The sequence below is a fragment of the Hylobates moloch genome, unplaced genomic scaffold (genome assembly GCF_009828535.3).
Source record: "Hylobates moloch isolate HMO894 unplaced genomic scaffold, HMol_V3 SCAFFOLD_16, whole genome shotgun sequence".
NCBI classification, from domain to species: Eukaryota; Metazoa; Chordata; class Mammalia; order Primates; family Hylobatidae; genus Hylobates; species Hylobates moloch.
This window is the reverse complement of record NW_026652291.1, coordinates 59,401,038-59,425,668: the sequence shown is the minus strand read 5'-3', so window position 1 is coordinate 59,425,668 and position 24,631 is coordinate 59,401,038. Positions and strand designations below refer to the sequence as shown.

The window sequence follows — 24,631 nt, the reverse complement described above, 5'->3', positions numbered from 1 at the left end:
TGACTTCCCAGTTTTTGAGGATGACACAATGTCAGGTATACTGTGACTTAATTTGTTATCTTCTTGGAGGTGGGAACTTTTTCAGGTAATCTACTATGTCTTTTATGTTGATAGAACAAATATTTTACTTTAAAAATATGTTCATAAATGAGAACTCATGGACACAGGAAGGGGAACATCACACTCTGGGGACTGCTGTGGGTTGGGGGGAGGGGGGAGGGACAGCATTAGGAGATATACCTAATGCTAAATGACGAGTTAATAGGTGCAGCAAACCAACACGGCACATGGATACATATGTAACAAACCTGCACATTGTGCACATGTACCCTAAAACCTAAAGTATAATAATAATAAAAAATAATATGTTCATAAACAACTTTAATTTTACTTTTGGCTTTAAATTTATACATTATTCCACTATTCTATTCATTTAATGAGTGGGGCTACTGTTGTATTTTAATATCTCGCAAAGCCTATATTTGCTTATTTTATGATGGTCAAGCAGAAATTACTTTCCTCTGTTTTTTTTTTTCTACATAGGAAGCCCTCAGTAATTTATTGCCATCCAGGAAAAGGTCCTGAAGGCCTTTTGAATTGTATTTCTCTGAATTTCCATTGATATTTACTTCTTACTAGATAGGATACTAATGTAGAAAATAATGTTTAATTGTTCAAGAGACTGACTTATATCTTATCAACAACTTCCTAAAGGTTCAACCCAGCCCAACACAGGGGAAACTTAGTAATCATCATCAGGATATTATCACACTCAAAAGCAAAAGTAGTTAATACTCACTGAGTGCTTTTCATGCGCAAGCCTTGCTCTGAATACAGTAACATGTGCTATAGTTCACTTAATTCCTGCAGCAATCCCCTGAGGTAGGTGTTATTGTTATCATTATTTTATAGATGAGGAAAGCAAGGCAAAAAGTAACTTGCCCAAGGTCACATAGCTATTGAGTCAGTAAATGGAAGGTCTGGAATTCAAAACTCAAGAAGTCTGGCTTTAGGCCGGGCGCGGTGGCTCACGCTTGTAATCCCAGCACTTTGGGAGGCCCAGGCGGGCGGATCACGAGGTCAGGAGATCGAGACTACGGTGAAACCCCGTCTCTACTAAAAATACAAAAAAATTAGCCGGGCGTGGTGGCGGGCGCCTGTAGTCCCAGCTACTCGGAGAAGCTGAGGCAGGAGAATGGCGTGAACCCGGGAGGCGGAGCTTGCAGTGAGCCGAGATTGCGCCACTGCACTCCAGCCTGGGTGACAGAGCAAGACTCCGTCTCAAAAAAAAAAAAAAGGCCGGGCGCGGTGGCTCACGCTTGTAATCCCAGCACTTTGGGAGGCCGAGGCGGGCGGATCACGAGGTCAGGAGATCGAGACCACGGTGAAACCCCGTCTCTACTAAAAATACAAAAAAAAAATTAGCCGGGCGTGGTGGCAGGCGCCTGTAGTCCCAGCTACTCGGAGAGGCTGAGGCAGGAGAATGACGTGAACCCGGGAGGCGGAGCTTGCAGTGAGCCGAGATTGCGCCACTGCACTCCAGCCTGGGTGACAGAGCCAGACTCCGTCTCAAAAAAAAAAAAAAAATGAGCTCAGTCCTTTTATGATGCTTCTTACAGCATGCCTCTCTATGTATCTATTCATCTATCATCTATCTATAAATTTACTGTACATATACATGTATACATAGATATTTAATATTTTTTCAGGCTTTTAGAAATGTTGGTAAGTTAAGAGTATGTCATTAAGATGTTAATTGCTGGCCTTGATTTTGTATGTGTGTGCAATTCATTTGTCCTTCTGTGTATCAAAGACTACTTTTATTTGTCAGCTGGAAGATTCAAGTAATTATACAGGATTTAATTTTAATTTCTCATGGTTTAGCAACATAAAAGTGAGGAGATTCTACCTGCTGAATACATTTTATTGCTTGAGAAGTGTTTGTTATATATGTTTGTATCCCTCACAATACTCAGTACATCAATTTGCAAGCCTTAAGGGACTTTAGTTTGGAATGAATGAATCGATGATGCATTCAAGATGCAAGTTGAAGATGACACTAAACACCCTGTGTGTTGTTGGTGGATCTTTTGAATTTTCTGTGCTGAGGCTGCTTGAGGCTTACAGTGTTTGTTCAGTGTGATATCCAGCATGCATCATGGTGCCCACAGTGCACAGCAGTAAATGGCTCTGTCTCTTGGCTGCACATGCTTAAGGATTAGGGTTCTGAAGAACAATTTTCTGTCCACAGACAACTAGCAATGCTCTGATTCCAGGGTGCCTTGAAAGGATGGCAGATATAGGTAAACCTTTGGTTAGCTCTCTGCAGATGCCAGCACACAGAATCATAATTCCCATCAGGAATGTTATATTAGCATTGGAACTTGACATCTGTCCCAATCATTGTGGCCATGTTGGAAGGCTGTGTGATTTCAGTCTTGCAGGAGCCATCTGGCAAAGAAAAAATGATAGAAAATGAGAAATGAGAAGTGGTGGGGAATCGCACCCATTTACCTGGGGGCCACTTACAGAGGAAGGGCAACGCAGTGTAGAGAAGCCGGTACATGGCGTGTCTGCAATTCTCAGTGCTGTGCACCAGCAGCCTACATTGCATGCACAATGCACTTGGGCCACCTTATCTACAACAGCCATGCGGCTGCTTCATTGCTGAAGCAATAAAGGAAAGAGGTCCTTGGGGGTGGTTGATGCCGGTGCTATCAAAAGACACACTCAGATTTGTTGAAAGGCTGCAATCCAACAGGCTCCTTAGAGGAGGCTCTGGTGCCCTCCGCCACTCAGGGCCTGTGTTTTCAGTATATGGTGCCATCCCCTTATCAGCCCCAGGAGGCTTATTCGCTGAAAGGAAACAGCCAGGAAAATAGTCTTTTGTTGAAAGACACTTGGTGGGTCATGATCTCTTGGGTCTTTGTTCCTGAATTTCAGGAATCTAAGGTGCCCAGAAGGATGAGCAAAGGTAGAAACAGTCATTTTTCCAAGTGGACTGTGGCTTCTGTTGCCCATCTGGCAGTTTCTAGTACTCAGACTCACTCTTCAGAAGCCAGACAGGGAGGAAGTATTTTGCTCATTTTAAATTAATCAGTCAATTGATTAATCAATCAACCGTTCATTCAGCAAGTGTTTATTGAGTGCCAAGTATATACAAACCTTCTGCTGAATGCTGAGGATACAATGGAAACAAATATCAGCCGAAATTTCTGCCATCATGGAGCAGGAAATCTGGTAATGATGCTTAACTTTAGGCAAGAGAAGCAGGTACAGCCGGTCAGATTCTGTATATGATGCTGGGCAGGGGTAAGGTGAGGGCCTTCTGGAGTCTGTGAATATTCAGGCAGGACTTTTTCCCAGTCAGCACAGCTGGTTGTGAGCTCACTATGGAGGGACCCAGGCTGGAACTTTCCCTGGCAACCCATGCCCAGTTCAAGAGTCAGAAGGTTGCTTTTCTGCCTACCTTCTTTTCTAGCCATTTTCCCATCAAGAAATTATTCTATTTGTTGACAAAGTTTTGGAGTTCCTGACTTAGCACTGTTATTCTATTCTTGGAGCAGAATCAGCTTGGCTACTATTGTTCCCACTGTGAGGATAACTGCATCTTTTGTGTGATGGTTTTCTCTTCACTGTGTACACAATGATTGCAGAGCCACAAAATTTTAATTTGGGATAAATAATAAGCTATCTTTAGGGCCAATCTTATTTTGGGAGTTGGGACTGATGGAGATCAAGGATCCTTTCTCTTTTCTTGCCTTTCTCAAAGTCTCTACCCCCACCCCTGCCACTCTCCTACCTCATCTCTTTCCTTCTCTCTTTTTCAAGATCACATATATTTCTGCAAAATATGCTCAAGAACAATTTTAAAGGGAGAGCAGGACAATGGACAAAGGAATAAGGAGACATTCACCCCAAGATGCCTGGACTTAGGGTTACACAGAATTGAGTTGGTGATAACTGTGACTGCACATACACCATAGACATGTGCACGAGGAGTGCTGGTGGCATGGCCGTAGGTGTGCCCACACCAGAGCAGGTGGGGTGGCATTGGTGGCCAGAGGCTTGCCCATGACAGTGTGGATGGTGTTTGTGACAGTAGAGCTGGTTGGGAAGATGTATGTGTGCTGCACGGTGGCCCTGGACAGGCCTACCCAAGACTCCCAGGAAGGCTGTCTCTGCTGTTGGGGGAACATTGTACCCAAAGCCATTTTACTGGGCTGGGTGCCGACTGGATAGAGAGGTCAAGGATTTAGAATATTTTCCCTGGATCTGGGTTTCCTTGTTCCAAATCTGAAGAGAGGGAAAAGATTATTCAGAGAAGAAAAAGAATATAGATGTTTGGCTTTTATTTCATATTGAATCAGTGATCAAATGGGCACAGACAAAGTAGTTGGGTGCTTATTCACACAAACAGCTTTATAAATAAGAGGAGTGGGCAACTATGTAATGAGTTTTGAGGGTCCCGAGAAGACCACTGCCCCCAAATCTCCTCTATTGGTACCTGGCATTCTGTCACTGGAGATTAAGCCTTTGGGCCATAGAAACATAAAAACATTCCTGGAAGGATTGACACCTTAAGCCTTAATGGACAAATGAGCAAGGACTGATTTCTAATGGTAAGACCTTGGGGCTTGGGAACTAGGGAATCTTCCAGTACATAGCCAGGATGTCGGGAAGAGACAATCTCTCCCTTTTCTTTCATCTCCACATATCATTTTTCTATTTTTGAGGTGTTTCTTAGATCTGTTTTCTCTTTCCAAGTCCTTCTGATCCTTCTCAATGTCTACCTCAGTTTTGTATTAACTTTACATCTGATCTCATTGTTTCCAGTCCTGGAACCGATCTTCCCACCCATAGTAATCTTTCCAAGCACGTTTCGAAGCACATTTACTCTTAGGTGCCTGTGATTTCTGCCCATTTCCCATATAACAGAATCTAGTCCCTTAGTGTGGTTCACAAAAGCCACAACCCACCACTCTAACCAGTCCACTGCCCCAACTCAGGCAGACTCAACTCTCACCAAGTGATCACTGTTCCCCAAGCACAGTTCTATATCCCTCCTTGACATTGCTCAAGCTGCACTCCCTCTGCCCGCCATGTCCTTCTCCAATCCCTCATTTGTCAAAATCATTCATCCTTTAAGTCACTTTAACTAAAACTTCCACAGGGAGCCTTTCCTAGTCCTCCTGAACCAAGCTAATTTTCCCTCCTTTGGGCAACTGTGCATTGTACTCTGACCAACATTTATCATGGTCCGACTTCAGAAATTAATGATATGAAAGTCTATATATGTCTCCCTTTGGAAAACACATACTCCTCCCATTCTCTCACTGGCTTTGGGAAGGTCCATTTCTAAAAGATAGATTTCTTAGGGAATTGATTTTCAAGAGGCTGCCAGGGTGCTCTATCCAAGACACAGGTGATTCTTAGAAGTCTCATCTGAATCCTGTATGCAAACTGCTGGACTTTGAACAGAACTTGAAAGAAAATTTTCTGGTTGGATAATTTCTGGTGAATGACCTGAAAGACCTGGCTCCCACACTAGCAATATTTGGGACTCACAGTCCTTATTGGAGTCAAAAGTAGCATAATGTGGTCATTTCCCCAGGGATAATCCAATGTGTGCAGTTTGGAAGGACTAACCAAGATTCCATGCTCTGCCACAGCAGCATAAACGGGGCTGCTTGGTTTTGGAATTATAAGAAAGGACTATGGTTTCAAGGGAAGCAATCTCAGACACTTCTTGCCCGAGCCAAAGTGAGTGTCAGTAGGAACTGGGAAAGATTCTGGGCTTTTCGGAATCCCAAGACAGGAGGGTCTGTGGCCTGCCATCAGTGTTAAACCTGGACATCAGGCCTGGCATCAGGCCTTAGGCATTATCTACTCACCGAGCCTTGGATCTGGAAATCACAGCCCTGATGCAGGTCTGTATTTGAATGCAGGGAACTGACCCTGGAGACTTCCTGCCTATGAAGTCTTATGCATTGACTGCCAATCTCCTCTCTTATGGAAATTTCTGTACATTGTTTTTTGCAGGTATAGAACAGAGATTTTACCCTAGAAACCCATCCCTTACTCACACCAAAGGCATCCTGAGCAAGAGATACTAATAGGACATGCTTCACCTATGATCAACTCACCTCCCATTGGACAGTGATGGAAAAATATTATTTTAGAATGATTTTTAATTTTATTTTATTTCATTTTATTTTTATTTTTATTTTTTTGAGACGGAGTCTCGCTCTGTCACCCAGGCTGGAGTGCAGTGGCGCAATCTCGGCTCACTGCAAGCTCCGCCTCCCGGGTTCACGCCATTCTCCTGCCTCAGCCTCTCCGAGTAGCTGGGACTACAGGCGCCCGCCACCAGCCTGGCTAATGTTTTTTTTTTTTTTGTATTTTTAGTAGAGACAGGGTTTCACTGTGGTCTCGATCTCCTGACCTCATGATCCGCCCGCCTCGGCCTCCCAAAGTGCTGGGATTACAAGCGTGAGCCACTGCGCCCGGCCTAGAATGATTTTTTTTCAATCTCTGTTTGCACTCAGGAAAGGTGTCAGAGGACTCTTTTTTTTTTTTTTTTTAACAGCATTTTTATGAGAAGGATGAGGACAATATACTCTGGGGACCTAGGTTTGAACTGAACTGTAGGGAGAGATTTGCTAGAAATTTTAATAATAGGGATAACTTATAAAAGCAGGATTTCCTTTTTTCTTTCTTTTCCCTTTGGCAGAGCTGCTCCTTGAAGATTGCTGACAGCATTGAATTTCTGTAGGTAAAGACCCTAGATGAACTTTGAGCACTCTTCTTTTGTTGAGAAAACTAAAGTAAGGTTGAGAATGAGGTTATTCTCATTTCAAATAAATACTCACTCATTGTATTGGAGATTATGAAGTCATCATAAAACTAAAAACAGGTGTTGTGCATCAAAATAGTAAGTGTTCTGTTAGGAAAATTAAGTGGTGTCTGTTTAGTTAGAATAAGGGGCATATTTTTCCCAAGTGTGAATTTAGTTAGGGCTGTTGATGTCACACACATAGTATTAGAAGATCTAATAAGACAGTTGAGCACCAGGTTTGCTTTGTCGGGATCATGAAGTTCGGGCCCCATCTGAGAAGGTGGAGGGGCAGGTAGAGCGCTTCCCTGGAGGAAATGTTTTTTCTCACTGTCAATCATCCCAGGGCAGGAAAAGAACTAGTCTTGGACTGAGAACAAAAGATCTCCTCTGCTGTCTGCAGTTGGAGATATGGAGATGCCTGCAGATCTCTACTGGGCGCCTTGAGCTGGTCTTTGCTATGCGTAAGCCTGCTTGAAGGTAGAAAGAGTCTCAAGTTGGGTTTTGGGTCTTAAAATGTGCTCTTCTTTCTTCCTCAAACATTTAGCAGTGCTTTGAATGATTAAGACAGTAGACCGTGTCCACCTGACATGGGATCCATTGTGGTGAAGGTAGAGGGGAGAGCAGCCTGGAGAAAAGTCTCACAAGATGATGAAAAACAGCCTGAAGAAGAGCTCTGGCTCCATGGAACTGTCAAGCCCGTGGGGACCCACTGTGGCATATGAAATTCCCACAAATCACTTGGGGACATCATGGATGCTCAATATTCCACATGATGAGCCTGCAGCTTCTTGTAAATTGAATATTAATGAAATAGTGTCTGTATTTTGTAATCCACAGGCTGGTGAGGTCTGAGGACACATGGATGACATAATGAAGGACTTCCTAAAAATAAGAGACCTGAAACTCTTGAAGTGGTGTTTGAAATAACATTTGTACAATGACAACCACGATTTAATTAACCACCTGACCATCCTTAGCTGTCTTTAAGACTAAGAATGCTCAGCAACTGATTAATGATTTAAACTTTAGGTGTCATAAGAGCTAGAAAACAACAACAAATCTGAAAATGGCCAGTTCCATTTTATACATATGTATCCATACATACATTCATCCATTTATTTATCCAGCAAGTATTTGTTGCCAAACACTGTGCCTGCTACAGGAATGCAGACCTTACTAAGACGTTACCCTCCAGGGGCTTACATCTGAGTGAGTGAAGACAGGTAGGAATCTGCATCCCCTAGTCAGAGAGACAGATTGTTTCTGGTTAATGACACAGTTAGGCAAGCACCCCGCTCAGTTTCTTTCCCAGGGGACTGTGTCACCCATGAAACCAGATGTGCTTTTCCGTGAGCTACCTTTTATTCCTATGATCCTGTGTGGGGGAGCTGCTGTAATAGACCTAGCTGTTCTGCTAGCCTGTGGGCACTCCACTGGTCCTTGGTTTTGGCTTCCAACCAGAGGCTGCATCCTGAAATGACAGGCAAGGTTGAGACAAAGATGGAGCAGAGCACCTAGAGTGCTTTGGCCGGTCCAGCATTGCCCTCCAGTGTTCAAATGCAGGAAAGTGGGGAACGATGAATTCTTTTTTTTTTTTTTTTTTTGAGACGAAGTCTCACTCTGTCGCCCAGGCTGGAGTGCAGTGGCGCAATCTCGGCTCACTGCAAGCTCCGCCTCCCGGGTTCACGCCTTTCTCCTGCCTCAGCCTCTCCGAGTAGCTGGGACTACAGGCGCCCGCCACCGCGCCCGGCTAATTTTTTGTATTTTTAGTAGAGACAGGGTTTCACCGTGGTCTCGATCTCCTGACCTCGTGATCCGCCCGCCTCGGCCTCCCAAAGTGCTGGGATTACAAGCGTGAGCCACCGCACCCGGCCCGAACGATGAATTCTTAGCATGAAGTCCTGAGATGGCTGTCTGTGGATTAATGAGGGGGTTCCTGGATGGCTCCCCCAGATGAGGGGTGGGAAAATGGAAATTGAGAGCCAGAGTTGAGAAATAAAAGTGAGGATTAAGATTCATTAATGACAGGGCACCTTGAGAGATAGGCATAGAGAGAAATAGAAACAAAGACCCTGTCAGTTTCCTAACTTGGATTTTGTCAGGAGAAATAGCAATTGTCCAGCAAGATGACCAGGCTCCCCTGGGGATTAGAAAGCATGGTGGTGGCAGTGGAGGACTGGTTACCTAGAGCTGTATATCCGGTCTTCTCAGTTCACGCTTTTCAAGGTTCTAGGGAGACTTTGATCTAGAATTATTACCTCCAGGTTCAGGGGCAGTCCAGGAAAGAGCACATATCTCCTGAAATAAAATTGGGGGGAAACATCTGTGCATAACAAACTTTTTTCATTAGATTTGCAAAGAGGTCTAGGTCATAAGAAGGTAAGTCTGCATTTTTCCTGGGACTTAAATGGTTTCAGTCTCCTGTCTTACATCTAGGTAGTTCATTAACTCAGCCTTGGAGGGAGGTTTTTCTTAACCTCAGGGAGTTCCCCCAATTGGGTCAATGTCACTGGAAGATGTCCAGCACAGCAGGACGCTGTCTTGTCTCCCAGATCATGGATCTATGAGTCAAGGCTGAAGTAGACTTGGCAGCCAATCTGCTCTTGGCAAAACCTGCAACTAGTACAATGTTTGCGTCTTTCGCTTTGTTTCACCTTTGCACACCTAGATCACCTAGATCACCACTTATCTTACGGTGTCATGGAAGCAATGGAGCTTCAGCCCCACCCCAAATCTTCCCCTGCTGTATTTCTTCTAGTTGACCTATGACTTGACTTCCTGAACCTTCATCAAGCTTGAAATCCTCTCTGTTCCTGCCCCTGTTGTTCTCCTACCTTGTTCCTCTGAAAAGATAGAGAAATGAGTTGGAGAAACTTCCTGACCATGTTAAAAAACAAATAAAATACCCGATGACTAGTTAAGGAGCTGGGTAACTACAGCATAATGTATAAAAGATTGAATTGCTCACATAATTGTCTGTAAAGTTCAAGCAGCTTAGGCCTTTCTGTAGAAGACCTCAGTCTTTACCCTATGCACAATTCAAACTGTGGTTCAAGTGCAGCAGGACCGAGAGTAGGACACTGAGGATACCTTAGTGACAGGGCTCTTGGAAGACACCACAGTTATAGTAACTCTGTGCGTGTGTGCATGTAGCACTGTGTGCATGAGTGTGCAGTAAAAACGAAGCTTTGTGAAGTTCATAACTGTGTCTTTCCTGCACTACCTCATAACCCCAGTGCCTCCAACAGAGTAAGCACTTGCTAATAAGCATATTGCCCCATAGTACAGTGGTTAAGAGATGATGCTTTGGAATCCAACCATCTAGAATTTTAGCTCTTCTACCGTAGTTGTTCAATCTTAAGAAAGTTTCCTAGCCTTTCTGACCTTAGGTTCCTCATCCATAAAACAGGGATAACAATAGCTGCCCTCACTCCCACACCCAGAACGTCGATGAGGATTAGAGATGATGCATGTGAAGCCCGAGGCATTGTGCCTGACACGTGGTCACTGCTCCTGCTCAGTAAAGAGTAGCTGTTTATGTTATTTCCATGTGTGGGTATGTGCAGATCTCTGTGAGTGTTTGAGAGCTTTTCATTTCAGAAAATGAAATGTGCAGGCATGGGGTGGAACTGATTCTCTCCTACATGTCCTTTGCCACTCCCTTCTATAACCATGAAGACTTTGCTCAAGTTTCCAGGGACCAATGTGCTCTTGAACCCTGTCTGGAAGGGGAACACCTCTTGCATATAAATAAGCTTTCTGTTGAAATGGGCATACAGGGACAGTGGCTGACCCTCCCCTTCTGCTGTGTGCCCTGATGCTCATTTGACCGTTAGCACCGCTGTCTTCTGCTGTGGACGATTGTGATCAACCCAGTCTTGGGAGCTGCCAATACAACAGAGAATTAGAGCCTTTGTATTCAATTATCATTGAGAGCCTATTAGGAGGACAAGGTACCATGTGGCTACTCGAAAGGCTGAGTCCGGAAATGGCCATGACAGAGGAAAATCCTTTCACTTGGCTGACGGAGGCCAGGTCTATAGCTTTAAGGCAATTGGCACAGATGCTGAGCGAGGGGGGTGCATTCATTTTGTGCTCAATAAAACAACTTTTATTCAGGGATGTGAATTGTTATCTCCTCGGGAAAGGTGAAGGTACAGAAACAGGTTGTAATTTCTTGGAGAATCTAATTCCCTTGTAGCTGGAGACAGAAAGACGGTGAGAGGGAGGGAGAGATAGGTGAAAGGAAGCTCCGTTATCCTAGGAAGTCCTAGGTAATTACTCAGCCTGAATTTCTCCTGGAGCTTCAGGATGATACCAGATGTGTCCAGGCCCTCTGTGCACCACCCCACAGAGCTAGCAACCAGGGTCCGTCTCCTCCTCCTGTGGCTGTTCTTCATGCCTGGGAACACATCAAAGGAGGTTTGATATTCATAACTGCTGTGAGTCATTTTCACATGGAGCTGCGGGGAGCTGCTTGTACTGCTGCATGCTGTATTCAGCCCTTTGTGAGAGCAGCTGAGCTGAACCAATCCCCTATTATGGGTGAGAGTAGATTCCTCCTGGGAGACCTGGATTGGGTCCACACCCCTGTGCAGAATAAAGTAGGTCTTCTTATTGAGAAGTAGTTATTAAAACATCCCTCAGTCTTGGCTATGCACCTACACTGCCCACAGGGACGGCTCTGCATGGTCCTTCCACGAGAGTGTGGCCACCCCCAGGCCCTGCTGTTAGTGCCAATAACATCTGAAGCCTCCCTGTTTGCCTCACTCCGAGGACAAAGGACATCAACAAGACTCCAACCACCACCCCGTTGCTTCTCAATTGAAGAAGGAAATTCTACTTGCTCCCGTTGAGTTTGGCTGTTGCTGGAAAAAGTGTCCCATACGACTCTCTTTGAGGGCTGGCAGAGGACTGGGAAATTAGCCACAAGACTGGGAGCTGGAATGGGCCTTAGTCATCATCTGGTTCTAGTCCCTCAAATTACAGATGATAAGTGAGGCACAGAGAGGTTAAGCGAGTTGTCTAAAGTCACACAGACAAGTGAGGATTTCTAGCACAGGAAGTAATTTTCTAAGAGGGGGAGAGAAATCCTGGTAGGGTGAATCTTGCTACTACATTTTCACTGGAGGATGCTTCAGAGGGTCGAATCTATGGGAAAGCAATGGGGACCAGGAGAGCTGCAGCTGATCTCAGTTTTACACCTCAGTTTCTCTGTATGAAAAATGACTGTATTATTTATCTTCATTTCAGGACTGTTAAGGGGCTTCAGGAGTGACTCTGAGAAGTCCTGGGAGTTCTGGGCTTTCAGGTTAATAAGATAACAGTTTCTTGTTGGGCCTGAGACGGGGACTGGCTGCCTGGACTGAATAATCTGTTCTCTGTTCCTCAGCTACCATGAAGGTCTTATGAAGCCCCTGGGTTTGGGAGTGTGGAAGAATTAAATAAAGGAATAGTCAGACTGAGTGGTGGGGTTGGAGAAAAGTGTGAGGAGTGGGGAAGTGGGGAGAATATAGTCATAAAGTAGGGCAATCCCTGCCTGCTCTGGACCTGGGAACACTCCCAGGAAAAAGTGTCTTCCGAGTGAGGCTGTTCCCCGCAGTCGGCAGGACTGGACTCCCTCCTTTTGTTTGGGGCAGCATGGAAACCGCGTTTCCCTATCTATGTGCGTCTGAATGCACTCTAGTTATGCTGTATCTTTTCAATTTTGCTGGAGAAGCAAGTGTGGTTTGCTCTTTAAAATTCCCAGAGCTCCCTTTCCCATTTGGGGTTTGTGGTGAAAGGTCAGACCACGGAATTGTCTCGTGGTAATGGGGCTTCTGAATAAATGAGCCCCCGAGGGCTGCCAGGGGGACCAGAGAGCAGCAGATGCCTGCTGGGACTAAGCCTGGCAGCAGAAGCCACACAGTGTCACCCCGGTCACGGAAAAGTGGCCCCAGTGGGCTGCTCCTCAATTTCTGGCAATGCGCCCCGTCCCCTGGCATGGCGAAGTCCCACGAGCCCAGAGGCCCACGTCCCGACGTCAGTCTTCTCAACTGCTTTCTTCTGTTATTACCTTGTCAACAACAGTATCAGGAGACCTAAAGGATAACTCTGCATGATGATGCAGTGAATGACTGGTTAGGTGCCTCCTGTTTAATAACCAGAGAAATACTGCTGTGCGGCATCTCTCCATATGCTGTGGCATCTGTGTCTGGCATGTAAGGGACTAATTTTCTTCACATATCTCATTAAAGATGTAAAGCAAAATGGAGGGGCTTCCAGCCTAACTCTGCCCAGCCCGTCTGCAACTCACGTTTCTTACCATCTGCTGCCATCTAGTGGCCACTTGTCTCTTTTCTGCATTTGTTGATTTCATAACGGGGCTGAAGTTTTGGCCCTTGTGAAACAGGAGTAAGACAGTTACATAAAAACCGTAATCCTGGATCTCCTCAGATTCCTCTTGGCAGCTGAGGGTTGATTCTCGTCCCGTGACATCCACCTAGACCACCGTGAGATTGCCTTCTGGGGCTTGAGAGCCTTCTCCGCTGTGGAGAGATATGCTCTGTCGACTTTCTTACGAATCTGTCCGCATTCCCAACTCTAAAACTGACCCATAAAAACCTGATACATTGGGCAGTTCTTTCCAAAAGCCAAGGTGAATCCTCTGATCTTGGGGCAGACAGAGTCCCACACTCCGTGCTGAAACCCCCCGATTCTTGAGGAATCCCCAGAGGTTGGGACGGAAAAGGCACCCAGAGGAAGGGAATTCCACAGGTCTTTTCCAACAGCCCACCTGCGCATCTCCACACAAAGTCCTTGTAAGAGGAAGCCCACTTCCATCGCAATTCAGGACTCAGTTTTCCGAGGCTGATCTTGTCTGACACTTGCTCCGTGGTCTGTGCTGGCATCGGAGTGTGTTTTCGGCCGTGATTCGTCAGCGTGGGGCTTGGGATAGCTGTGAAACACTCCCCAGGATGGAAAACACACTGTGACATGGAGGGCTGAACCTGTCATTACAACTCGTGAGAACGGTGAATGAAGAGCAGGCAGGGCCCGTGCCAGCTGCAGGGTTTAGGCACGGGGTGCAGGTGCCTGTGCATCACCGTGGGCTCCTCACACGAGAGGATGGAGCCCGCACCTCTGGGCTGGGAGCTAGACACAGAGTGATGTTGCTTTTTGTCATCAAACCGAGCAGTTGATATTCTCTTTAAACCTCAGCATGTGTTCATTAATTTCATTAATTGATTCATTCTTCCATATGTACCCAGCTCTAGGATATGCAGTGAAGTAAACATAAGAAACAAGAGTATGGCAGTCTCGACCCTTGAGGATCTTATTATTAGACAGGGAAGTAAAAAAGAAGCATAGCAGTCAAGGCTGTATTAATTCTCCATATAAAAAATGTCTGACATACGAAGTAGGGATTCAGAGAAGGGTCACTAGCAGTTACAACAGCTGAAGAGTGTATCATGGAAGTAAATATTATAATTCAAACTGCCGAAGGAATTGCAGTTGATGGTGAAATGCTCTCTAAGATGTATGGCCTCCTAAGTCCCCAAAGTCTAGGGACTCTGCTCCAGCTGTTGTCTGCCTGAGTCGGAAGACAATGGGAGACAAGGGGAATCTTCCAGGACCCCATTCATTGACCTGTAATGGTTTTCTCCCCCTCCTTAATATTACTGTTCATTCATTGATTGACATGTTCATTCGTTTATTCATTCAAGAAAACTATACCGTGCCAGACCTGGAATTACAGAGATAAATCCAAAAATATTTCGTAAATTTTCACACTAGGTTGCCAATGAGTTAGAGCTTCATAGAACACAGACAAGCCAAAATCACTAAAAATTGTTGTCTCCATCTTCAGGCACTTGTGTTAGTTTCCCTTTGATTCTTTGCTGCTTTTAGATTATCTGCCCACGGGGTTCTCCCGCTTTCTCTCTGCTGACCCCAGTGTTCTGCTGTGTTTTTTCACAATCCGTTCATACCCTTACCTCTGGAGGTGAGGGTGAGTGAAGGTTCCTGGCACTTCTAGACAGCAGGGATGATGGTCAGAGAGAACATTTTATTGGTCATGTGGAAATATCTAAGCACAAACAAACAAATAAAAGACCCTCGGCTTTAGTCTTGATTAAAAGCAAAAAATCCCACTAGTTTGCAATGGTATTTGATATGCCTTGTGAGGAAGAAATTCGATTATGTCAAATTTTCAAAAGTCTGTGCTGCTGTGATAAAGATACTTACATTCCATAACCACAGGGTTCAGTGAAAAGGGGCTGTTAAGAGACCAGACAGTTTGGGGAAAGGTTTTGTGTAATTTAAATTTACAGAGGGTTGGCCTCTCCTTGTGCTTACTGACAAGGAACAAGAAGCTTCAGTATCAACTCCCCAGGAATATAACCTTTAACAGCAAAGCATCTGATCAGAAAGAGCTCAGAAAAGTATTATATTGTTCACTTAATCCTCAGAATGTTTGTGCAGGAAGATAATTTGTTTAGTTGAATTATAAATAAACTCACAACCTTTTATTACTTAACTGATTCCTTTCTCTCTCTCTCATGTGGTCTTTTCTTTCAGTCAGAAGAACTTTAGACCCTCCTGGTTGTCCCCTTCCTCTCCCCTGGGCCTACTTTTTTCTTAGCAAACCACAAGAAATAAGGGTCCATAGTAGGCATTGCGCAGGGCTTGGTTTCTTTGCCAGTCCTGTAGTTGGGCATTTATATTCTGGAGACAGAGGCTGCCAGGGAGCAGTTGGTATCAGATGATTTATACATTTCTGTGAGCGCTGAGACACAAGACACAGCTGCTTGTTGTCTTAGCTGTGTCCTAGAGTTGGGCTGGGTTACCTTGGTCTTATTCATATTGCCTGGACAAACAGGCAACCCTCCATACACTATCAGCTCCAGGTCTTGGAACCAAAGTGAAGCCAAAGATCAGAGTCTCCGTGTCTTCCTTCCCTCTCTCTTCATTTCTGGAAATGTCACAAGAAAGAAGAGAAATTCTGCTCAATTTCATGGGATTGTGAGTGTGTTGTCATTTGGAGTCTAATGTGGATCAGTGAGAACCACAGCCCGTGAGCTTCCCACTTCTCCCTTGATCCCCTGTCATGTCATGTCTTCTCTGAGCTTAACTGAGTTTAACCCCCAACTTGCAAGCCAGGAACTGGGGAACGGAATTTAATTTTCCTTGCGCATCTACTGCATGCCTTCAACTTCCCCACACCACTGACTCATATAATTTTCACAGCCGACCAAGGTATGTATTACGTTCCCATTTTGTGAACAAAGAGCACCCAGGAGGTTAAATAACGTTCCCAGAGTTTTAGAGCTAATTGTGCTAGAGATAGAACTTGAATCTAGATATAAAGTTCTGACAATTTATATGACCATATACAGCCAAAAGGAAGGAGTAGGCCAATTCTCCTTCCTCCTCTACCTACCACTGTCTTTGTGAAAGTGTCAAGCAATGCTGGGAGGGAGGAGATTCCTTAGCTGTGTCCTTTCCCAGGAGCCGCACTCCCCAGGCCTCCATCACATGTCACGAATCTAATCACTCCAGTGGTTAGCTTCAACTTTCAGCAGGTGCTGGGATTTGGCCAGGGCTTGCCCTGGTAGAGTCACATGAAGGGAACAGCCCAGTCACTGTCACATCCTCAGCAGCCCGCTGTCACTCCCAGTGTCCTTAGGGCCAGAACCAACCAGCATCCCAGAAATTCCTTAGCTGAATCTTGTTCCCAGGGACTACTGAATCCCTGAGAATGAGGGTGGGGGAGAGCCAGATACCCCCACCCACCACTGAGCTTTTTCCTCTGACAGGCTGGACCCGAATGAGGAAGATCAGTGGCAGGAGTGACCTCCAGCCAGACTCCTTCTGCCATTCGCTTTCCCACAATGGGAGGGTGGCCCTGCTTGTTCTGGGCCAGTTTCTCATGGGCTTCTCTGAAGCAGGTACTTGCCGATGTGGGAATCCCCGCACTCTCAGGGGACCCTGAGATGTTGGGGACTTCCACCCCTCAGAAGAGGGAGGTGATAAAGTTGACTGGGACTTGCAGGCTCCTCAGCTTCAACTACATAACAAGTGGTGGGGCTTGCCTGCTTATGAGAGGCTCTGTTGGCTTTGGAACAAGTAGAAGGAATTGAAATTAATATTTTTGAAGTAAACATAGGCCCTGGAACTCAAGGCACAGGCCAAGCACCCCTCAGGTAAAGCTGGGGCCAGGGTGAAACAAGCAGATGCAGGAAGTGTAGCGGAAAAGTGGCCAGAGGACGGGTGTAAACCCCAGAGAACTGGTCAGAACTGACTGCAGAGAGGGTGGCAGGCACTGTCAATTCTGGCACAGGCTCAAAGGGGTTTGCAAAGAAAGAAAAAGGAAGAAGTGTTAAGACAGTCTGACAGGCGATGAGTGTTCTATTAGAGTGGGATTTTTGCATGTGGGAGAGGCCTTCTGATTGGTTTTCAAGTAAACTTGTCAATCGTTGATTCATTTACTATGTATTGGTAAGACATGGGGATTTTCCAGGCTGGGTAGGCCCATATGATTTTTCCAGTTTTCACTGAATTTGAAAATGTGGTCGTCTGCTTTGGGTCTGAGTCTCGCATAAGCAATTCTCAACCCCGACTCTGCCTTCTAATCTTAGGTCTTGGGCAAGACTGTTAACGTTTCTGGGCCTCAATTTCCTTGTCTATAAAAGAAAAGGGTTAAACTATGTGATCATCTGGAAACCAACTCCAGGTGCTGAGAAGGCCGAGCTCCCTTCCAGGTGGCCCACCCCTTCCTTGTCCCCTGTAGTCCTCAGGCAGCAGGCTGCCCTTCGGCAATCAGTTTACTTCTGGAAGCCGCTGTAGATACTCAGCCTAATTTGATTTTCTGTATGTAAAGATGTGAGTAGAGTCACAGAGAGGTTTCCTCCAGGCTCTGAAGCCCTCCAGGGTCACTCTGGATGACAAATAGAATTTAATCAGTTGGTCACTGTGCCTAAATCCTCTTGTCATGGTGGTGATATTTGCAGTTCAATTTTGTTTTTATAGAATATGGGATTCAGTGATTTGGTGAGAGAGGGAGGTTTCTTTTGTAACCATGATATTGACGTATTATTAAACCCCAATTTGAGTGTGGTTCTCTGTTGAGCACCATCCCCAATGCATTAAATGGACAGAAACTTCTCTGTTGAAGCTTCCAGTCTGAATCAACAAGGTGGTTCTCATATGAAAGGTAGACAGACATACAGGCTAGTGCAAAAACACCAAAAAGTTAACCCTGCCTTCCCATGAAGTTGCCATATCTTTGACATTGTGAACAAGCACCAGCAGACAGGTGAGCAAGGAATTAACCATGAGAGTAACATTCCTGTCCCAAATTCAGAGCTATTAATTGTTCAGAAATAGGTCTAGGAGTGCCGAGGTCCTTAGCTGGCACCATCAGCCTCTCCCTGATGGATGTGAATAGAGGAAGGAAGGCGAGATTCTTTAATAGACAACTACTGAACACGAATTTTACATTTACTCTTCTTTTCTACATCCCACTTTTGTAGATGAAGAGCCTGAGGCTCACCTTGCTTAAGTGACTTGAGCAGCTTCATGCATCTTGTAAGTAGTAGAGACAGAGTCAAAACCAGATCTTCCTGCCCTCTCTATCATATAAGCCACTTACACTGAATTACAAAGTGAACCTGATCTATGGTGAATTGTACTAATGTTCTGCTTCTGCCATGGGCACCAGAGGAGACACCTTTCTTTGTTGACACTAATCTCAAAGGCTAAATTAGATCCCCCAAATTCATTTCCATTAATAACATATCAAAGATGTGTCATGCATTAATTTATCCAAAGTGATCTTGATTCTATTTACATTTTGGTGCCACCTTTTAATGTTACCATTTTTATAAATTAAATATGTAATATATAAAGCCAGTCTTCACTTATCGATATGTTAATTTTTAACCCAAACTTCTTAGTCTGACATTCCAGGAATACTGGAGCATTAACAGTTGATAATAACTCTATGTGCTACCTCTCCAAGAAACAAATTTGCATTTTAACCTGCACCTTCAATGGCTGAACTTCAAACGGTCACTGATGAATGCCACAGCAGGTTGGTGGGAATATAATTCTTTTTATGGATAATATTTGTGTGTGTACGTGTGTGTGTGTGTGTGTGTGTGTGTGTTAAATGCTACCACATAAGTCACTAACCTATAGGTAAGGCCAGTCTTGACCTAAAATGAGGAATTCTGTAAAATTTCAAATGCAAATCACATTTTGTTTTTGATGTTAGAGAAAACTGCAAATTGGAACAGCAGAGCTGTGCCTCTGGCCATTTCCTGGAACTACAGAGGAGCAACTTGCCCCTGGTTTCCAGTGGGTGATGTTCCTCTTCTGCCACAGCCCCCGGCGATGTTGATGTGATTGCCATCAGAGCGCAGAAGCACAGAGCAGAATCATCCCCTGGAGGAGGATTCCCTTCAGTGTAAGAAGTTCTTACAGAATTAATCCTCAAAGACTGTGGGTGGACTCTGCCAGGTTTTTCCCCAGGTGTACCAGAAGAGAGGAAGAGCCCTCAAATACAGGAAGGTGCTCTTTTCAGTGACAGCAGTTCTTTTGGGCCCTGTGGCCAAGTGTGCTCCCACCCCAGCAGTAAGATCACAGCTAATCCTGAGAGGCAAGAGCTCACACCAGGCTACTGCTTTCAGTAGTGTCCTTTGTGGATTGCAAGAGGAACTGGGACACACTGCTGGAAATGAAGTGGCAGGTCATAAACTATCATAAACTCAGGAGGAGAGGTGTTCCTTTTTGAGACGCTCATCACAACTAGAGAGAATGCAGCTAAGAAAATGCAGTCTTTAGGGGGAGCTGGACTCTTGAGGTATTTGAGCTATTTGGAGGAAATAGAAACTTGGAAGAGATCTTTGTTCCGCTATTATTTGGCAGCCCCTTACCCACAGCTGCCATCGCTCTGGATTCTCTCTGATGATCCTATATCAGGAGAATGAGTTGACTGGACACCACTGGGAAATGTGGGCAGCTCCAGGCTGAACTAGAGAAGGGGCATGTCAAAGGTCACTTATTTGTGGCTTGACCCTTTGGAGGCCGGATGTAAGAATCAATTTCTCACAGGTCCCATGCTAACGCTTTTCATATTTATTTCCATCTGAGACTCACTTAGGCTAGGCAAATATCCCATGGGTCTGTACCTCTCCAGTTCTTTCTTGCTCATGTAAAATAAGCTCATTGGAATGAATAAAGAGACTGGTATTACTTTGGCTCAAATACTAATGAGCACTTTCACTTTGTCATAGTGTAAATATTAAAGTTGTAAGAGACAGCCCAGGGACCAACTTTTTTTTTTTAAAGACCCAAGTGCTTGCATAGTTTCTAAAATTCTACACTGGGGAACTATATCCTCATTCAACACTGAGACTCTTTGGTTCCCTAAAACCAAAGTCTCCAGGTGCCTCCAGGGGCCAACCAAGATGGAGCTCCTTATAGACCCATGCAATGTCAGAACTGGAAAACTTAGAAGTCTTTCAGTCCACCCATCATTTTATGGGTGGCAAACTGAGATCCAGAGAATGCTCAAATCTTACAATTAGCTATGAAGGGTGATGATTCAAATGCAAATTTGGGGCTTCCAATTTGGTCCTCTTTTCACTCTCCTTCTTGCTGGGGAAAGAACGGTGACTCCTTGATTGGCAGAGCAGAAAACATCTTCAGTTTTTAGGATGACTCTATTCCCCTAAAAAGCTTCTTTGTCACATCTTCTCCTTGTCCATTTTTAGGGACTCTACAGTGTTTAGCTACTGGTAGATTTGTTCTAGTGGATCTGGTACAAATCTTATAGAAATATCTACAATTATTCCATGTTATTCTGAAATTATTGATACAGCATTTCTTCTGTTTTATTAGCCATTTCTAAGGGAGAAGGAACCTAAGATTAATTGCTATGGCTACATGTCATGCTCACCATTGAACTCACCTCATTTTAATCCTCATGACCTATTATAGTAGGAATGCTTGTTGTAAATAGGTATTCAGGATTACTGAATACACTTGAATTTTTTGAGGACAGTGGCCAAATACAATTCTGTGGTCAATTTAGGCGGCTCCTACTCTTCCCTGATGTTAGGTATTTTCTTCCACTAGGTCCTCTGGAAGGATTAAAAACAAGGCATTATTATACTTTTGAATAAAAATGGTTTGCCAAACAGATTATGTTTGTAGTTTGTGCTGTTGAACAGAAATAATAAAGAACTCTACTTGAAGTCTGAAATAAATTCAGAAAAAATTAAAGGCAGTTTTATTTTACATAGTAGGGAGAAGATTTTAGGAACTCCTTGCTCCTGGGGTAGAGCATATGAATGTGTATTCTAGAGAGATTTAGACAAATTTACTTATGTTAGACAAATGACTTTAAGGGAAACTAGAAATGTTTTCAGGGCACATAACTTTGTATTTAAAAGATACTGTTATTAGATCATTTTTTCTCATTATAAAAATATGTTGTCATGGAAGAAGAAATTGTGGTTTACATATAATTATAAAAAGAAGAGGAAGAAGGAAATAATCTATTATCTCACTACCCAGAGACAATAACTACATCATTTTGGCATATTTCCTTTTAGTCTTTGGTCTTAAGTATATTTTCTGACATTGTGGAGGCCCTATTGTACATTCAATTTTCTGTTAACTTTATTTTCCCCCATGTAATTTAAAACTCTTGAAAATCTAATTTTTAATGGTGGCATAGTATTCTACTGGGTAGATGCTGCTCAATTTGCTTAACCATTTCTCTAGTGTTGGATAGTTAGGTTATTTCAAATTATGTGAAGGTATGAAAAATATTTAATGAACATTTTGCTTATATAAAATCTGCTCAGAAGACCCTTTTAATGACAGATTTCCATTATTTGGGTCAAGAGGATGACTATTTTAAAAGCTGTTGATACCTAATGCCAAATAATCTAGTGTTATACTGTATCAGTTTGCAATCATAGCAGTAATAAATGTAATTGCTCTTAATGTGCCCAATTTCATCAGCATTAGATTGTGATTGTTTAAAAATAGTTAACTTGATATGAATTATAGCTGTCTTCACTGCATTTTAAACTTTTCAGTGTTTTTTTTCAAATATTCATTAGTAATTTATACCTAATTTTTGTATCTGAATTTTGCCTATATATCCATCAGGCTAGTGTTGTCCTTATCCTTTTATATACACTTTTAATATATTAAGCATATTAACATTTGACTGTTATACAGCTCACGTACCTTTAAAATTTTTTTTTACTTATTTGATACTGATTTTTTAATTCAAACATTTTTAGATATTTGGGAATCTTTTAACTTTATGCACTCAAACTTACATATACTATATATCCCTGAAATTTTATTTACTGCCTTTACTCTTAGAAATTGATTTTTTATCCTGCTGCAGAGGAAGAGGACAACATTTAGGTATGAAAGGAATAACTGGTGGAAAGACTTGGTTTGGGGCTTGGATTGGAGTTGATTGTATTAGTTGCTTTGATATCTAGGGGTCTCCTCCCCATTACCGTGCTTCAGGAACCCCCTTGGAACAACAAAGAGGACCATTTATCTCAGTGTGATAAGGCTCTCACAGGGCTGAGAAGGTAGAGAATCTGTAGGCTGATAGTGAGAGACAGTGAATGTTTTTCTAATTAAATTAATGCATGAAGGGAGGAGACACAATGCCTCCCACTTATACAAGTAAAAGAATCTAAGTTCCAACTTGACTCTAGCAGTATGTGTCTAAGGAAGTAATAATTCCCAGAAGGACAGTGTCAGCACTGTCCAGAGGAGAGAGATGTTAAAACTGAATGCAGGTAAAATCCAACTAACAGAGGGGCAATTTTTGTTGGGAGGTTGGGATTCTTCATGGTGGTTTTTTAGATTTAAAGAAAAATGTACAACCCCCTCTCTCGAGCCATTTAACTTTCTATGTTCTCAGCAAGCAAATTTCTTATCAGTAATTTGGCTTTTAAAGTGTCATGATGATAAGGAGGAGAAGGGAGAGACCAGAAGAGCAAATGCATTGGCATTTGAGGTTAAGCCTGAATCTCGTCTCAATGTAGATAGCAGAAGCTTACCTCTGATGGGCTGATCCCCTCTGGGTTTACTAAGAACATTCACCTTCTTGAACATATAGACGAGGACCAATTACTCAACCAAGATACTGCCATGAGGAGGTTCCTCTAGCCATCAGCAAAGCCTACTACCACCACAAAGCCATTTGGAAAACAAGTGTTTTTTTTTTTTTTTTTAAGTGAAGGGAAAAAAATTAATGGATTGGGGAAAGACCAAGTAGAATTCACTAATCCTAATGAAACGAATAAATGGAGCAGTCAGGAAAGAAATAGATATTAATGCCACCTTTCAAACCTTTAAAAGGAGAGGCGTAACCAGGAAAACAAAATACGAAATAAAAAATCTGCTCAGACTTTTTACAAAACAACTAAAGTTGTAAGGTTTTCACCTCAACTCATCCTTTGAGCAAACACATTTCTGTCAATGGTGGAAAGTTATGGAGGGAAGATATCAATGACCTGTGCACTCAAGTGTCAGGGGGAGAAGAGGCTGGGCAGCAGGGTTGTGTGTGTGTGCATGCTTGTATGCGGATGTACACACTTCTACAAGGGAATTTGCAAAAAAAAATTTTGGTTAAGATTGTGGACTCTGAGCCAGATAATTTGAATTCAAATTTTGATTGTAACCCTTATGGGCTTGGTGAATTTGGGCAATGTACCCAGTTCCTCTGAGGCTTGGTTTCATCATCTGTGAAATGGGGAAAATACTATTAGCATCATAAGGTTAATGATAAGTTTACATGATACAATGTATGACACATGACAAAGTGCTTAGAAAAATGCCAGTCACAAATCCCCAATAAAGGTGGATTTTGTTATTTGCATAGGTATATGCATGCAAATATATGATGGTGGAGAATAAAACCTAAAAAACAATTAAAGTTTAATTATGCAAGTAATATACTAATACATCCCTATTATAAAAATAAAAGCACTGCAATTAATACCAAAATCTCCACTGACTGTCCTCCCATCCCACAATATAATTCCCTCTTCCAGAGATACTAATCACAGGGAATTCATCAATGTACTTACAGTCCTTTTGCTGTGCAATGTTCAGGGTTTATACTATACAAGTATTTTTATCAACATAAATATATAGTACTCTATATATTGTTCTGCAACTTGCGTTTTCAATCAATAATGCATTTTGGCGATCTTCTCCTGTCATTATATATAGATTCATGTCATTATTTTTAATATATGGAATATAGACTTATTATAATATGTGGTATCACTTTTTACTATATGATTATGTTATTTCCAACTTTTTATGGCCCCAAAATTGCTGCTGGTCCATGCTTTCTTTTACAATAAGACTGGGAAACAGTAATTGCTAGGTCATAGAATACATTCCTTTCCAATATGAATATTTACTAACATATACTTTTATGTTGTGATAGGAAAGATATCTCACCTATTTTCCTCGCCACCAAGGTAGAATGTTATATTAATTTCCTTGTATTGTGTATTGTACTCCAGATAGATAATTTTGTTAATTATCTTCTAACATTAACCTTTATTCTTTTACAAATTTCATTTCATCATAAAATTAGTATGTGCTTATTACATTGAAAATTTGGAAAATACAAAAGAGTGGAAGGAAAACAATGACCGTATTCCTATGAGGTGAGATATTCGATAATCAAAAAATGATATACTTTCCTAGGAAATTTAAAAAAAAACTATAATTTGGTAACAACTAATGTTA

At 43.0% G+C, this 24,631-nt stretch overlaps 1 long non-coding RNA gene and 2 gene segments (V, D, J or C); 1 reads left to right on the top strand and 2 right to left on the bottom strand.

The window, feature by feature from the left end:
* LOC116484561 (uncharacterized) overlaps positions 1–21,363 on the top strand; it is a 65,399-nt gene extending 44,036 nt beyond the window's left edge. The window contains exons 4-6 of the long non-coding RNA XR_009210205.1: positions 18,352–18,406; positions 18,775–18,911; positions 19,095–21,363. This is a non-coding gene — a long non-coding RNA (uncharacterized LOC116484561). The remainder of the gene's footprint in view (positions 1–18,351; positions 18,407–18,774; positions 18,912–19,094) is intronic.
* LOC116484549 (T cell receptor alpha chain constant-like) overlaps positions 1–24,631 on the bottom strand; it is a 544,481-nt gene that overhangs the window by 161,758 nt on the left and 358,092 nt on the right.
* Positions 1–24,631, bottom strand: part of LOC131381434 (T cell receptor alpha variable 41-like) — a 175,309-nt gene that overhangs the window by 100,890 nt on the left and 49,788 nt on the right.